Consider the following 18,660-nt stretch of genomic DNA (forward strand, 5'->3'; position numbering starts at 1 on the left):
TTTATATTTTTTTTTTGGTAAATGTAAGTTTCATTAAGTAAAACAAAGTAGTAGTACAGTACAACAGTGTGGTTATCAGCTGGTTTCCCCCTCGACAGGCCAAGGGATACGCCACAGTCTATATAAAGCTCGTGTACTGACTGATCTAGGTAAAGAGATACTAAGTATCCGCTGCCTAACATCCTCAACAATCAATAAAGCCATGGTGCTAGGTGTCCTCTCGGTGTGCTCGAATCGTCTCAAGTTTCTCTCTCTCCAAATGTGGTAAACACATGATGCTAATAGTGCTCAATAGGATATGTTAATAATGTGTTTACCTCTCCATCTTTGGGAAACCCATTTAATATCCGTTATCCAGTCTCTATTGGGCCAAAAATATCGTACCGTTCTCCGGATTGCTGTAAGACATTGTCGACTAAATCTGCACTGAAAGAATAAGTGGCCATGTGTCTTTGTCGCTTCCTCATTACATAGAATACATGGGCCAAGGTGTGCTAACCATGGTTTATCCGTCGTAGCCAATTTGCCTAGAATAGCAAGCCACAGGATGAACAAATGATGTGGAATCTTCAGTGACCCCGAAAGTAGTGAAGACCAGCCTACTTTCGATCCTGGGGGATCAAAAAGCCTATATAGAGCCTGAGTTGTGGGTTTTCCCTGATCAAATCTCCAAATAATTCGGTCCTCCCCTCCATGGATTGTGGGTAAACCATATGTGATTTCCAGGCACTCAAAATCTGTGATAGGAGGCCACTGCCACTCTTCTTCACTAATCACCGTGCTCAGTCTGGCTGATTCCTCTATTCTGAGTAGCCTGGGTCCCCGTGGAAATGTGGCACTAAGCGGTCCAATATAATGCCATGGGTCCTGCCAAAGGTAAAAAGTTCGTCCATCGCCAATCTGATAGTCCACCATAGGACGGAGGAAACCCCATAGACGTAGAATTTTCCGCCAACCCCATGAGCCTCTATTTTCCCTAATCGTCCAAATGGAGGTGTCTCGTAATCGACCTTGGTAAAGCCATTCAACCCAAATTGAGGTCCTGTCGCACCTGATGATATCACATAGTTTTTTTGTCATTAATGCGCGATTCAAGATAGCAATATCTTTGAATCCTAGTCCTCCCTCATCTTTCGATCGGCAAAGATCTTTCCATGCTACCTTCGCATAACCACTATTTGATGTCCCCTTCCACAAGAAAGTTCGCAGTCTCTTCTCAATTTCGTTTGTAACTTTCTTTGACAGGATGAACGCCGATGACCAATATAAACTCAGCGACAAGAGTACAGATTTGATTATATTTGTTATTAAGGTAGGATCGTATTAATTTTATTTTATAATGATGACAACTATTTTCCCTTTCTTGTGGGTACGGGGGATAAATTTTAGAAAATGGAGAGGGTGAACAAATGGATGATACATTATTACCCTAAAATGTTTGAAGACATGCAAGCCTACCAAGAAAATAGGAAAATCGAAATAACCATTAACTAGAATGTGAACGAAGCTTAATGTACGTAGCATGTTCGTTAAAAAATCTTCACATTTATTACTAGGGATTATGCTGTAATTTCATTATCTGGTGGGTGTTAATTTCTTTCTTCCTTTCTTCTTCCCAGTTGATTTATAGGTTTATGTTGAATTGTTGTTTTCAATGAAAAAGGGTAGATGGGCAGAAAGAATCATTTAATTAAGTGTTATCGGTGTATGAGAATCTTTTGATTGTTCCTATCCAATGTGCCTACTAAAATTCAGTGATAATGATTAAAAAAAATTGGCCAAAAATACAGATGTATTAAGTATTTACATTTCTTGAATTGCCAATATAAATTCATAATAAGATTGCGTTTGATAATTCTAATTAATGACTTTCCATTTCTAATTTTGTATGCAAATATCGAAAATGGAAAATTGAAAGAAGAATGGCAATAATAAAATAAAATTAAATATAATCATTTTGAATTGACTAAGTTAATGACTATAGTTTTTCCTTCTTTTAGATTATTAAAACACACAATTTTGTTCTATCCACAAAAAGAAAAAGAACATCTTCAAATACCTATAATTGGTTGTTATTATTATTCATATCTATCTTCTCGAGAGTGATAAGATTTTTAATTGAAATGATCTAACTTACTTTGATTATTTTTGTGAATCATGTTCATGAATAAAAAGAAACATTCATTGTTCATAACTAAGAACACACACAATAACTAAGAATGTAACAGTAAAGTTGGAGAGTATATTGCCTTAGATATATCTTTCTCCACCTACTTTTTTATGCATCTTTTTATGGCTATAGTTAGGACTTTATAAGTTGGGTGGCGTTGACGAATTCTGCTAAAGTCGAGACTGTGGCATTCTCACAATATTACAAATGTAAAATTCTAATTATATTTAGAAAGAAGTATTTAATGAATAATTAATTATATTACAAAAATAAGTATTTAATGAAATCATTTTGCCGCTTGAGAAAAAAGAGCCTATGTAATTGATTTTAAACAAATAAAAACAAAATCACTATATCTATAAAACAATAATCAATTATTTAATGCACGTCAATTAAACATACAAAAAATATTTTCACCCATCAAGATTCAAGAATTTTCTTTTTCTCATTTTAAAAATAAAATAACTAATTTTATAAACAATACAAAACCTAGGGGAGGCATAATAATTTGGGTAGAATGATATGGGGTGCCATGTGAAAGTTTGGTGAATTTGTACAATATTTTTACTGTGATAAATTCCTCCTAATCCGAGTTAAGATTTTGTCTTTTGATGCCTCCTTTCCGTTTCACATGAAATTTTCAAAAAACCTTGAAAATCCAAGTTGGCCAAACTCCCCAGCGTATGCACCATCATTCTCTATCCAAATTCTCTCTCTATTTTTCCTGCGCACTGGCAACAAGCTCCATTAAATTCACTTCATTTTAGTTAATTCCATACAGAACTACACCTGCATTCTTCTCAATGCCTCTGACGCCTTCTTCACCGAGCCACAACGAGGTGCATATAGACCTCCTTCTCCATTAGAAAACAAGTGTGATTTCTTTATTGGTTTGGAAGCACGACGGACAGGGTCTATCCATGTATATGGGATTTATTGACTCAGCTAATTTACCATATGGTTGGAGCAGATATGCACACTTCAGTTTGACTGTTGTTAATAAATTTCATAGCAGCAATTGAATTAGAAAAGGGGGTAAATTATATTTTTGGTCCCATAAGTGGACCTATTTTCAATTTTAGTCCCATACTCAAGTTAATTCGCACATTTAGTCCCATAGGTGGATTTTTTTTCGATTTCAGGACCAAAGGGGGGATTCCATTAAAAACTTAGCGCCAACCCCGATTTTGTAACGAAATCCCCCCTTTGGTCCAGAAATTGAAAACAAAATACACATATGGGACTAAATGTGCGAATTGAACTGAGTGTGGGACTAAAATTAAAAACATGTCCATTTATAGGACCGAAAATATAATTTACCCTAGAAAAGGTACTCAAGTAGAATTGTAATATCTAAATGCTTCCATTAATTTGGTCAGACGAGAAGTAATTATCATCCTCTACAACATAGTGATTTTGCTATTCATTATATGGGCTTTAATCTCATCTTTACCCTTATTGATGCAATGCTGAATGTCTAATCATGAGAATTTTCCTTTTATATATATAGATGAAATTAAGCTTATATGTTGAGCAAGTACCCTTTATACATACTAAGATTTTGTTTCATTTTTATGGATCTCATAGTATATGTATAATTCTCTAACATGCATTTGTTCTTCTTTCTTCATGTTTTTTCTTTGGATGCTCAGTTCGTTTTATCTGCTCATCTGCACTTACTTTTATACCATGTAGAAACAAAACACCAACTTAATACTAGGGAAAGTGATTGGGTTTTCACATCCTTTATGCCACTTAACGACCTTTATGATACAAGTCGAGGTTTTATAGTCAATGACATCTGTGTGATTGATGCTAAGATTGCTGTCTACAAAGCTACGGACCAATATTTATATAATTCAAAAAGGGATACTAGTTATGTTGGACTTAGGAACCAAGGAGCCACCTGTTATATGAACTCACTTCTCCAGATATTGTTCCATATTGCCTATTTCAGAAAGGTTAAGGATCTCATTCGAAGGACTATCTGGTTGTATATCATGATTTGTTTTCATGTGATGATGGGGAAAATACTGAATGACCAATATAACCTTCATTAAGGGTAAAAACAGGATTTCGCACCACTAAGTCAACTTATCTTTAGTTATGGCAAGAAGAGAGAAATTCGTGAGCATGATTCACGGCCAAGATCATGGATTTTGGCTCCGAGCGCGATCCTAGCTCTTAACTAGCGATGGGTCGTCTGATTAAAGACTCAATACCCATAATCATGACACATGGCAGCTCATTATAGTAGGTTCTAGCTGTATAAATATATAGAATTCAGACCACAAGAAGGTAATGTTGATACATTTATGCAACCTAAATATCCTTGATTATATCTTTCGATCTATATTCAACCTTGAGCGTCGGAGCATCTTTGTCGGGGACCTTCCCGACTAGCTTGACGTGTTATTTGATCCACAGGAATTGAGCGAGATCAAGGACGACGTGGTGGGATCGTGATCGCTGATCCTCCTACAAAATTTCCAACTCGATCATCATGTATGGAAGTTTCTTAGGGAGTTGATGATATCTTTGATTCTTATTCAGGTTGTATAGCACATCACAACTAGTGTTAATGATGAGTCATTGACAAGTATACCTATGGCCCTTCAAAGCTTATTTTACAAGTTTCAACACAGTGAAAGCAGTGTTGCAATAAAAGATTTGACAAGATCCTTTGGGTGGGATACACATGATGCTTTCCTGCAACATGATGTACACGAACTAAATATAGTCCTATGTGAGAAGCTTGAAGAAAAAATGAAGGTCCACTAGAAATAGAATACTACTACTGTCAATTTGATTAAAAACTTTTGAATTCTTCTTAACTAATTGTTATCCTCTTACCATTATTAGAGAACTGTTATGGAAGGAGTCATTCTGTGGTACTTGTAGTTAATCTATTTAGCCCTTAGGCTTTAAATTCATTTTATAAATTTTTGTGTCCTCTATGCGGTAGATCTTCAGCTTGATGTCAAGGGATGTCATGATGTCTATGCTTCATGTGATAAGTATGTTGTAGTTGAACATCTCGATGGTGATAACAGATATCATGGTGGGCAATATGGTTTGCAGGTGAGTAGGCTAACTTAATTTACTTGTTAGTTTAGTTAAATATATAAAGGTATTATAAAGAGCTCTCCTGAAGTTTTACAAAATTAAAATTAACCCCTTGTTATTTGAAAATTTATGAATACTACCTGATTTTAACATCCAACAAATAATTAACATATTTCATTAGACCTCATTAGATTTCAATCAATCTTTTGATGGTGCTTAGATCAAAATACCTTATGGTCTATGAAATCTTTTATTTATTTTTAAAAATATTGAAACATATTTAATAAGCTTGAAGGGCAAGAAGAACATTTAACCTTGTCAACTTATTTTATTATTTCTCAAAAAGAAAAAAAATCCAGAAAAAAGTAGATATTTTTTCCGTCTCCATCCAAGGATTACATAAATTCATCAAATATCAGGGATTACTAGTAAGTTTTTAAACAACAATGGTATTTATCATTGCAATTTTTCATAAATATAATGATCATTTTAACCTTTTTCCTCACTAGCGTATTGATGTTTGAGTGTCAGTTGCATGATTCTTTTGTCAGGAGGACATGCTTGTTTTTCTTTAAAATTTTATTCCTTAGCATATTATTTGTGTCTTGTCAAAGGACCACCTTAAGATTGATGATTTTCTTATTTCAGGATGCTAAGCAAGGGGTCTTGTTTACTGACTTCCCACCAATGCTGCAGCTTCACATAAAACGATTTGAATACGAGTTTGTTCGGGATGGTATGGTAAAGGTTAGAAGTTAATCTTCTCTTCCAACTTATGAGATGCATGATTGGCAAGTTTTTGTTATCATACTGTACTGGTGAATACAATGTAAAGATTAGAGCAAAAAGTGTACAAATTGGCTAAGTCTTACCTCTTTCAGTGTGCAGCTTAAGAAGATTGGTTAGATAATAGCTTTGTTCTTGTTCTATAACATATATTACTATCAAGAGTGCACGTTAGACAAGTTTTCTCTTACTAGAAGCAAATACAATAAAAAGTAGCCTTCTTATGATAGTCAAATTTATCGCTTGGGTATGTCCTATCAAGACTAATGACAAACATCCAATAGCCTAAATTGAAATTTTGGTCTTCATGTTAGAGGATGGCACTTTTACGACACCCATATATGGAGGTGGTAATTTAGTGAAATTAACTATTATTATTTGTGCAATTTCAGGGCTCTAGCAATCAGAGTCCCCAAATTTGGTCGGAATATGCTAAGGGGATGTCTTTTTGGATTTTCAAATGTCTGACTAAACAAAATAAATAAAATAAAATAAAATAAATTATGTGCCACAAAAGGAGTTCTGGCTACCTATTGAAGCTTTGACTAATTGGTGCATTAATAGTCATATCCAAGTTGGGTTTCTTGTAATATGAATGATTTTTTATTTGATGTTGATGACATGTACATAAATGACTGCTATGAGTTTCCTCTTGAACTTGATCTGGATAGAGATAATGGAAGATACTTGTCACCTGAGGCTAATAGAAGAGTGCGCAACCTCTATACACTTCACAGGTTAGTAAATAGATGTTTCTACCACCCCATTTTAATTTGTTCGGGCAAGTAGAAGTTTTAACACCTGCAATATTTGTATGGAAAATCCTTTCTTTATACTTTATTCAGCTTAAAAGCCTTTTTCATCCTGTATCTTTTGCATTATAACGGTTTAGTCATTTAGTCTTCCAGTGTAGCAAATATGTCATGTAAACTTATAAATTTTTTTAATTATGGTTCTGCAATCACCGGAGTTTGTAAATGTTGCCGGAGAAAAACATATTCCTCATGCATGCTTCTTCTTTAATTTGGACTTTGACTCCCATTGGTATGGACCAAAATTGTAAAAAAATTGAAAGCGATAGGACCTATTTGCAAGTCTAGTAAGATAAAGAACTAAAATGCAAAAATTCAAAAAATATAGGACAAAAATTTTGTTCCAGCAAAAAATGACCATTGGGATTATTTTCTTATTCAAATTGCAACATCTCTAGATTCTCTTATTCTTCACACTTGCAAAACTTTAGGTTACATTTTCATTCTGACTATTTTCATTCTTTGTAGTGTTTTCGTCCATAGTGGTGGTGTGCACGACGGACACTGTTATGCTTTCATATGGCCAACTCTATCCAACCAGTGGTATTGAGTTAGTTATGGAATTTAATCCATAAAAAATTGCATATCTATATTTGTAAATGTTCTTTAGCTTTGTATTGTCTGAGAAGCTTAAACTTAACTAGTTTCATTTGACACACTATGTTTTTATTAGGCCAATAACTAATGCTTTTTAGGAAAAAATTGATTTCAGGTCCTACAAGTTAGCCTCTTTGCGATTTTGGTACACTATTAAAATTTTTTTATGAAATAAATTTAATAGAAATAAGGCTTGTCATGCAATATATTAGGTCCTTTTTCACTTAGTCCCATTGATTACGATTTTCTCACATTGTATCCTATAAGTTGAAAATTTTCTCAATTTTAATCCTTAAGTACATTTTTGTCCAATAATTAATGGAACCCTCATAAACCCCCTTGAAAACCTTCTAACAGCTCCATTAATTATTGGACGAAAAAGTATGATGAGGACTAAAAATGAGAAAATCTTGAACTTATGGGATGCAATGTGAGAGAATCACAATGAATGGGACTATTTGGAAAAAGCCCAAACATATGGGACCAAAAATGCTATTTTCTTGAGACGTAAAAATGCAAATTTTCTGCTTTTAGCAATAGATTACATGTAGATCTCTCATTGCAAACTACATAAAGAATATCATTCTGAATGGTTTCAGATATAAATTCGATGATAAACGAGTGACAAAAGAAGATATAATAAAGGCTTTAGATGAGATTTATGGAGGTGTAGAAGAAGTAAGTTTTCCTTTCATTTTTTCTGCTTTTGTTAAAACTTGTTGATACTTTATTAACTTTTCATTTATGTCTTGACAGCATGTAATGATGACAAATCCAGATAATGGCCCCCTCAAGTTTACGAGGCAGTCTAATGCCTATTTGCTGGTGTACATACGTGAAAGTGACAAGGATAAAATGTTGTGCAACATTGATGACAGAGATATTTCTCAGCGTCTTAAGGTTTGATCAAAAATCAGCTGAAGTCATTTTTGCTTTAATAAAAGAAACTTAGACGGTGTTTGGCTATGTTTAGTTCAAACATCTTATACTTCTAGATCTTATAAGATATTTTAAGATTTTATAGATATTTATTCTTATTTTAAAAATAAGTTCTTAAATTATTTGGATAAATATGATGCTTGAGATTGTATGACATTAGAGTGTGAGACATAATAAGCTTTTGGATTAATTACAATTTATCATCCGTAATATGACTGTTTTTACACATTGGCATCCAAACTTTTTTGTATCAACTTACCATCTTAACTTTATACAATTTTACAGTTTGCCATTTATAACTATTTCCCAACCAAGTTTTTTATCGAAAAAACTTCACATGCAGTGTGTATGTGATGTTTAAGGGGTTATGTGATGTGATATTTTTCACATATGCACAACATGCAATGTTCTTCCGGCATAAAATCAATAAAAGAACGATCATATATGGCAAAGTACTAATTTCGCAAAGTTGATATGGTAAGTTGACACAAAAAAAAATTTCTATAGTTTAGTGTAAAAATGGGCGTAGTTCGTTTAACAAAATATAATTTACCCTAAGCTTTTTATACTGTAATAATAACCAAAAAATTCATCAAACTCTTAGAATTTAAAATTATACAAATAGATAATTTTGTTTTGGGGGGATGTAAATTATATGAAGGTTAAAACTGAAATACTAACAAAATTATGAGTGTGTTTTTATTTTTTGGACATTATTTGAAGAACTTATAAGATATTTTAAAAACAAGATAGGTGAAGTTAACCTTTTGTTAAAGAGCTTATAAGATCCAAAACATTTTACGTAGGATCTCATGAGCTCTTCAAAAAAAAAATTACTAAATGGTTCTCAAGAGCTTATCGATCATATGCTTATAAGCTTAACCAAACACCCTGTTAGTCTTTTTTCTATATGTTTCACATTAGTAAAATTATTTGTTCGTGTAGGAGAGGTTGAAGAGGGAGCAAAAAGAGAAAGAACTAAAGAAGAAAAAAAGAGCAGAAGCTAATATGTACATGATTGTCAAGGTAAATTATATTGATAGTTATTCTACATACTAACAGTTTTACTATTTCATTATCTCCATTTTAAACAGATTTTTAATTAGATAACGATGGTGATGTCTTTAGGTTGTGATTGATGAAGAGTTTGCAAGGCAGATTGGAAAGGATATATGTTTTGATTTAGTGGATCATGCCAAAGTTAGAAGTTTTTTTGTTCAGAAGCTTAAACCATTTCACACTTTTAAGGTGTATAAGTATTTTCAATTTATTGAAGTTATGTTCTCATAATCTTAACAGTTGTTGTGTCCTTTTATAATGATTTAATTTTCTATTACAATTCAGGTTGTAGTTTTTATTCCATAACATACATACACACCTTAATATAAGATTACGTGATTAATTTCATTTAAGGAAGGATTTTATACACATGTCGTGTATACTTGAATCTAATAGAATTTGTAACTAACAACTGCACTAGGAAATTTAATCTCCCTCTATGGCAGAGAAGAACCAATAACAAAAATCAACCTTATTAGTTCACTAAGCTATCAATTGGAACTTTTTTTATTGTAAAATCTGTTTGTTTATGTATGTAATTGAATTTTTTCCCTCTGCACATGATTAGCCTGTGTCCAATATCATTTACTCTTATGGGAGTACACTTTTGTTCTTCTTGTGAAGCATGTTCTTTTTTAGTAATTTTAACCATTTAACGTTTTAGTTGTTGTTGTATTTATTCTTGTTGTTACTTGTACTATGTCGGGAAAATAGCATGTTTCGTCCCGTAAGTTGGTAATATTAATCATTTAGCATTCTACTATTCCTTAAATATCCATAATGTAATTAAAGTTGTAGTTCTTTTGACTCTTTTGTCACTTGTACTATGCTGGGAAAATAATATTTCTCGTTTCGTAATTTAGGGTCTTTCTACTTTTTGTCACATTGATTATGGAATTCTCACCTTTGTCCCTGTAACATAGGAAAATAATACTTTTGGTCTTATTACACCTTTCTGTTAGATATTTTAATGAAAACACGTGGTCGTTGGGCCTTTATACTTTTGGTCCCTTGGTTACATGACTCTCACTTTACTCTGAAGTTAAAAATACAGCACTTTTGTTCCCATGCACTTAACTATCACGTAGTTTTTTTCGGTAATTATCTAATGAAAAGGTGTCATGAGACTAAAAGTGCGAAGTTTTGAAAGCTAGCGACCAAAAGTGATAGTCCTATGACCAATGGGACCAAAAGTGGACGGCTTTATTTTATGGGAAGAAAAATTTTATTTTCCCATACTTGTACTGTGTTCGTATTAGCTAAAATTGAAGATGATTGACAGGAAGAGATCACCATAGAATTTCTTGCACCAGTGTACTTCCAGCTTTTCTGGCTATGGGGAAAGCACCAAAATAAAAATCATCGTCCTAATCGGCCATTGACACTCCTAGAGGAGTCCTTACACCGTAAACATCTTATGCTTCTTAATTATATTTTTTATCACTTTTGCCACATCATTATGCGGTGTTTCCTGGTTGTGTTCACATTGGATTTTCTACTCCTGTTGCATCTTCTATTTAGTCTCAAATATATATTTTGACATGTATAAAATCTTTTCCTTAGATAAAATTAATAACATAATCTTTATACACGTGATATGTATATGTGAAACAAAATAGAAGATGCAACAAGAATTATAATAAAATAATGTTGTTCGAGTCGTGTTGGGTAATATACAGCATTGGCTTCTTGTTTTCTATTTTCTTTTGGGTAATTCTAAGGGTATGAGTTCGACAAAATTTTAAGATTCAAGCTCAAGTTCGGGCTCGACATAACTTGAAAAGGAAAAACTAAGTTCGAACTGAAGGTTATTTATTAAGAAAATTTAAAATTTGATTGGGAAGATAACTTTAAAATATTAATGTATTTAAGAATATTTATTAAACATATTACACAAACAAAAGAAAGGTTTACCTTATGTTTAATCGTAAAAATATTTTTAAATATACATTTTTTTAATCAAAACTAGTTAATAAATTATGAAAGTATAATGGCAATTAATATGAAATTGAATGTATAATAATATTTAAATATTTTTACTAATCAATTATTACAAATTATAAAATTTTAAAAATTTCTTACTTATGCTAATTATACAAAATAGATTAGTTTAGTTAGCAAAGATGTGTAAAGATACAAATTAAATTATGTAAATATTTATACATAATTTGCTCATTTACATATTTTATTAATAAAGCATAAAACATATAAAAATATTCAGTATTCTCTTGGAATTTTTAAATACTATAGAGAAGATTATCTTACAAATGTTTTTTGTTCTGAATTAATTATATAACAAAATTGTTTAATAATATATATATATATATATGTAATTGAAAAGATAATTTTCTAAATATAAAACCAAACTGATTATGAAATAATTAAGATACTGCTATAGCAATTTAAATTATTATTTTGTTAATTATGAAAAATAAAATAGAAGAACAAGTAGTATTATATCTCAATGTATACAACAACATAAAAAATACTAAACCATTTATTAATCATAACTTTAGTAAATGTATAAGTTAAATTATCAGATTATTTTATAGAATTCAAAAAATAAGATATTCATTGAACATAATTCTAATATATTTTACATTATAGTATTAAATATGTATTTATTTAGGGATAATTAGACCGCCTTTTCTTTAAGTTTGGTATAATTATACATAAACTATATGATTTGAAAAATTACATCTATTACTTCTGATTTTATTTTGATCTAACAAACAGTTCTCCCCGTTAGTCATAATTCACCAAACGTGCTGATATTAGCAAAACAAAATTGAATGAAAATTCATATTTACCTTTGATTGAGTTATTACTGATTTATTGTGGGTCACATAATTTTTTTTCTATTTAAACTTGTTGAATAAGAATCAAGAATTGATCTCAGTTTGAAGAAAAACTAGTAACAGAGAAGTGGTTGTGCAGCTATTTACAGAAGGAAAATTTCTGTGTATCTTCTCCAATGAGGACAGATGAAGGGTCCTTATATACAAGAGAAGCCTAACTAACAATAACGACCACTGAGTTGTTAATTCACTTAACGAATACATAAATTTGCTACTTTATAAAACATGACTTTGTGAACAGAGGGAAATAAAGCTAAGTCCTGAAACTACTGTTCTTCTTCTTCCTTTGCTTGTGACATATGTTCTTGTGGGATGTCTGAAGCAGCTTAATCATGGGTTTCATCACCCCCCCCCCTGCAAGATAGACTTGGGTTGAGGGTGACCAAGGATAGCTTGGATCTTAAATGGAGGAAAGAGTTGCAAGACAATGACTTTGTGAAGGCGCCTGCAATTTGTTGTTTTGACACCACATAAGTTGGTTGAATTAATCCTTCCTTGAATTTGTTAGGCACCACATGGCAGTCTATTTCCAGGTGCTTCGTCCTCTCATGGAACACTGGATTTGCAATTATGTGAAATGCGACTTTGTTGTCACAGTAGAAGGGAATAGGAGTCTTAACTTCAATGCCTAAATTCTTCAGAAGGTACACCAGCCATGTTACATCGCAGGTGGTAGTGGCCATACTTTGGTACTCGGCTTCAGCTGATGATCTTGCTTAATTATCTTAGTTTGAAGAAAAACTAATAATAGGGAAGTGGTTGTGCAGCAATTTACAGAAGGAAAATTTATGTGTATCTTCTCCAATGAGGACGGATGAAGGGTCCTTGTATACAAGAGAAGCCTAACTAACAATAACAACCACTGAGTTGTTAATTCACTTAACGAATACATAAAGTTGCTACTTTATAAAACACGACTTTGTGAACAGAGGGAAATAAAGCTATGTCCTGAAACTACTGTTCTTCTTCTTCGTCTACTTGTGATGTCTGTTCCTGTGGGATGTCTGAAGCAGCTTGATCATGGGTTTCATCAAAACTGCTCTTATATATCTTCATGCACGCTAATGCATGTGAGGAGGCATATCTTCACCCTTATTAAGGTTGTTTTGCTAGAAAAAATTTGTTTGACCTGCAATATGTAGTAAGTCATTTGCAGATAAATATAGTTTTCCATTCAAATATCTTTTACTAATATATAACAAAATTCTATGCATTTTGACTAGTAGAGGGATTAAATTATTGGATGAAAATAAAAGGTATTGTTACTAAGTGTAATTTTTCAAACTACAGACAATTTATGTATAATTACATCAAATTTCAATGAAGGGTTGTATAATCATCCCATTTATATAAAATGAATGTAAAACTAAAAATATATAAATTTTAAAAAAAGAGAAAACTTGCAGATATATAGAAACATATGTGGAAGGCGTGATTAGAGTTTATTGATTGGCTCTGCTTTTGATCTTAATCGACACCGCTTCCACTTTGGAGTTACTTACATGGGTACTAAATTGAAGACACTTAACATTTTGAATGTCGGCTATATGATTGTAAGGTTGGTGGTCTCCCTCATTTCAGATTGTTATATGATTGTAGGTCAGCCATTTAAAGAGGTTATCAAGTAAGAATCCCAATGATGAGCTGCAGTAGTTTTTAGAAGTAGAGCGTGCACAGGTAATTCGTGATAATTCCAAATGAATGCAGTAAATGAGCTTTGAAGGCCTTTCTTTACATCATTGGTCTTATTAAATTTCTGTACTGTGATTAAGGATTTGCGCGACGGCGCTCTCCCTGATAAAAAAAGTGATGACAGTTTACTACTCTTTAAGCTTTATGAGCCTAAGAAAGGAGAATTAAGGTACTTTTCTTGTTCCCCTTTTTCCCATCAGGTTCTATGTGGAGTAAATATCTATAGAAAGGATAGACACAAGTAATTCTCTGAAGAGTAAAGATAAAAGAATGTTATTGGCCTTTAATCTATTCTCATTTCATACCAGATATGCTAAAAGATTTTTTGTCAAGAGCTATGACAAGCTATCAGATATTCTAGAGAAGTTAAATCAACTTGCAGGCTCTGCTCCTAATGAAGAGATAAAACTTTTCGAGGTTTGTTCCAATATATGAATGGAAGAGATAGTATTTGCTTATACTAATAGATTGTTGTTAGCTGACACTTAAAATGAAACCCACATGCAAATGTTTTCATTAAATGGAGCTATTATTGCATCTGTCAAATGTCATGGAGATGAACATAACTCATGTTACATGCAATTTCTTTACAAGGACTTAAAGATTGCTATGCATATGAAATATGATGCACTTATTCATTTTAAATGGTGAAGATATCTTTCATAAAATGAACATATACAGTTTAAATATTAAGATATCTTTCACAAAATGCCCAAATACATTTTAAATGGTGAAGATATCTTGTGTTTTTTGCTTATGAGGAGATAAAGTTTGATCCCAGAGTCATGTGTGCATACATTGACACAGGACTTCCATTTACCTCTAACCAGGTATATGAAAATCACAAGCACAAGTATCTTGTCAGGACAAAGATTGTATTTTGATAACTTTTCGATTTCTGTTATTGCAGCTAGAGGATGGGGACATTGTCTGGTATCAAAAGTCACTGCCTGCTCAAACAAGGAAGCTATTTCATTGCCTGGATATTCCATCTTTCCTTAAATACCAGCATATCCTTCAAGTACATTTTCATAAATATTGTGTTCATATTAATTAATAATATTGTAGTTACAAGATATATGTTTCACATGTCATATTTCATTCTTATGATGATGGTGTTGCTGGATTGTGGGAATATCTTTTTCTAAAGTATCAAACATAATCCATATTGGTCTAACTTGGACCTTTCCGGCATATAGTTCATTTCGATAGCTCATTAATGTTTTTCGAAATTACCTCTTTCACAACTAGCAGTTCTTCATATTTGAGCTTTTCTTTAATGTAAGCATATCACTCAGAAGATGTCCAATCCTCTTCTTCTGTTCCCCCTGGTTGCTTGTTTTGTAGGTATATTTTAAATAGGATTAAAGGCAATTTTAGTCATCTAACATCAGGCGATTCTCATTTTAGTCCCGTAACTTACTAGGTTCCATTTTAGTCCTCTATAACTTAAAAAAGCTCAATTTTGGTACACATTTGATTGAAAATTTGCTTCGGTCACCGGAAAATGTCACATGGCCTTCACGTGATATTTTTAAATTGGGAGTTTTATTTTTATTGGCTTAAAAAGCTCACGTGGCGACGATGTGGCGATGATGTGGAAATAAAAACGTGTACCAAAATTGAACTTTTTTAGGTTATAGAGGACTAAATTGGAACCCTAGTGAGTTACGGGACTAAAATGAGAATTGGCTTATGTTAGGGGACTAAAATTGCCTTTAATCCGTTAGGCCATGTGACTTTTTAATCCAATAAAAATGAAACCCCAATTTAAAAAGTCACGTGAAGGCTATGTGACCTTTTTCAGTGACTTAGGCAAATTTTCAACCAAAATTGAGTTTTTTTAAGTTATAGAGGACTAAAATGGAACCCTAGTAAGTTAGGGGACTAAAATGAGAATTGCCTAAAGTTAGAGGCCTAAAATTACCTTTAATCCTTTTAATATGTTGGGTGTTTCCTAGTTATTCTCTAACCTTAAACCAAAAATCTTTTGAAGGAGGTTTCATTTGATGAGACTGAAAACCATGTACAAATTTCAACTTTCTTGCAATTTTTTGGTTATTCGAATTTAGAGAAATATGAAACCTCTCGTACTTTCCTCCCTCCGTACCTAGACATGGATGAGCATGCAAGTCAAGCTGACTTCTTTCTCAACCTTCCTCCCTCCAAACCTAAACATGGGAGAGCATGCACATCATGCTCATTACTTTTTCAGTTTCCTCCCTCCGGAATTAGACGCGAATGAGCATGTACGTCACACTTACTTGTTTTTCGATTTACACCATCTAGACCTAGATGCGGATTTTCATGCAAGACAAGCTCACTTTTTTCTCACCTTCCGCCCCCTCAACTTAGATGCGGATGAGCACGCACGTCACACTTACTCCATGTCTTCCTCCCTCCAAACCTAGATGCGGATGAGCATTTACGACAAGCTCAGTTTCTTCCCTCCAGGCCTACATGCGGATAAGCATTTACGTCAAGCTCACTTCATGTCTTCCTCTGTCCCAACGTAGATGCGGATGCGCATTTATGTCAAAACTCACTTTATACGTTCCTCCATCCGGACCTAGGTGCAGATGAGCATGCACGTGTGTACTTCCTTCTAACCTTCAACGTTTAGTTATTTTTAATGAGAGTATATCCCTACTAGATGTTGTCCATTGACTCAATAGTCCTATTTTAAGTCCAATAAATTAGATTCATTTTTAATTTAATTCTATTTATATTGATATTTTCATATTATACCTTATATGTTAGAAACTTTTTCATTTTGGTTTTTCACGTGATTTTTTCGTAGAATAATTAATGGAGAAATCAAGAGATCTTTTGCTTAAATATTTTTGTTGACTAACAGTCCCTAACTTTTCTATTAATTATTAAATTAAATGACATATAGAATTAAAATTGAGAAATTTTTTAATTTATTAAAAAGTATGGTAATAAATAGTACCCAAATTTAATTTTACAAAAAGACCCTGAAATGGAAAACACCATCGCACAAACATTAAGTATCAGTCTATTTGGAAATAGGCAATATATTGCTTCAAAAAAAATTTAATAGATAGAAATTTTTGTGGATATTTTGGGTTCTAGTTGGGGTGGCAGATGAGTCGAGCTGGCTCGCGAGCTCGGCGAGCCGGCTCGACTTTGAGCAACTCGAGCTCCTATCGAGCTCGAGCTCGAGCTCACTGGAGGCTCGCGAGCTGGTGAATTTTTATATATATATATATATATTTTGAATTCTTTATATATTTATTTTTATATTTAATATTTGATCAATTTTATAATCTAAATTGACCATATATTATAATTATTAATCAATATCATATATTTTATTTTGGATAATAATAAATTATGGTACTTTTATTTATACATTTAATCTTTATACAAAAATAAATTTAATTAACTTAATAAATTATAATATTTTTTATAATTAAAATTATTATTTAATATGATATATAGAACTTTATGTTATATTATAATATATAGTTGTATTGCGTTAATATTTTTTAAATTGACAAGTAATGCATTTATAAATTTTAATTATTTATAAATTTAAAATTTAGTAATTTCTATGAATTAATCTAAAAATTATAATAACAATAATAATAATAACAACGACAACAACAACAACAATAATAATATGATGGTCGAACAATTCTAATTATTATTTTATTGTTATATAATGAGATGAAAAAGTTTAATCAATAATTACGATATTTTAAAATCCAGGCACCTGATTCATACGAAATTTAAATATATACAAGACTGTGTCTATTAGATCATATCAGACGATATAATTTAAAGTCACATGGCCTTATTCAACGATATACCATTTTGAATGATTACTTTTATCTTTTGAGTACGGTATCTCGACATCCGTATACCAATAAATCTAAAACTTTATCAAATGTATTTTTTTGTAAGTTTTATCATATCTAACGGTCTGATCTGAATTTTGATGGCCCGATTACCCCATAGTTCAACAATGTAAGATGATAGTTACATCAATGTTATACTAACATTTATAAATATATAAAATTTGCAGGTTGTGAACATATATTAATTTCAACTATGTCTATGTAAAAATTTTATGATTCAATCTCATGATTTAAAATAATAATAATAATGATGATGATGATGGTTGAACAATTCTAATTATTATTTTATTATATATATAATGAGATTAAAAAGTTTAATCAATAATTAAGATATCTTAAAATCCGGGCACCTGATTCATACGAAATTTAAATATGTACAAGACTGTATCCATTAGATCATATCAGACGGTATGATTTAAAATCACATGGCCTCATTCAACGATACACCGTCTTGAATGATTACTCTTGTAATTCGAGTACGATATCTCGACATCCGTATATCCAATAAGTCTAAAACTTTATCAAATGTATTTGTTTATAAATTTTATCATATCTAACGGTCTGCTCTGAATTTTGATGGCCCGATTATCCCATGTTATTCAATAATATAAGATGATAGTTATATAAATGTTATACTAACATTTATAAATATATAAATTTTGCAGATTGTGAACATATATTAATTTCAACTATATCTACGTAAAAATTTTATAATTCGATATCATGATTTAAAATAATAATAATAATAATAATAATAATAATAATACCAAAAATCAAAAACCCCTCTTTCTCTTTCT

At 31.8% G+C, this 18,660-nt stretch overlaps 1 pseudogene; it reads left to right on the plus strand.

Moving 5' to 3' along the window:
* Positions 1 to 15,036, plus strand: part of LOC105178991 (ubiquitin C-terminal hydrolase 12-like) — a 52,990-nt pseudogene extending 37,954 nt beyond the window's left edge.
* The last annotated feature ends 3,624 nt before the right edge of the window (positions 15,037 to 18,660 follow it).

This window comes from Sesamum indicum, linkage group LG10 (assembly GCF_026168435.1).
Source record: "Sesamum indicum cultivar Baizhima isolate 11 linkage group LG10, ASM2616843v1, whole genome shotgun sequence".
NCBI classification, from domain to species: domain Eukaryota; kingdom Viridiplantae; phylum Streptophyta; class Magnoliopsida; order Lamiales; family Pedaliaceae; genus Sesamum; species Sesamum indicum.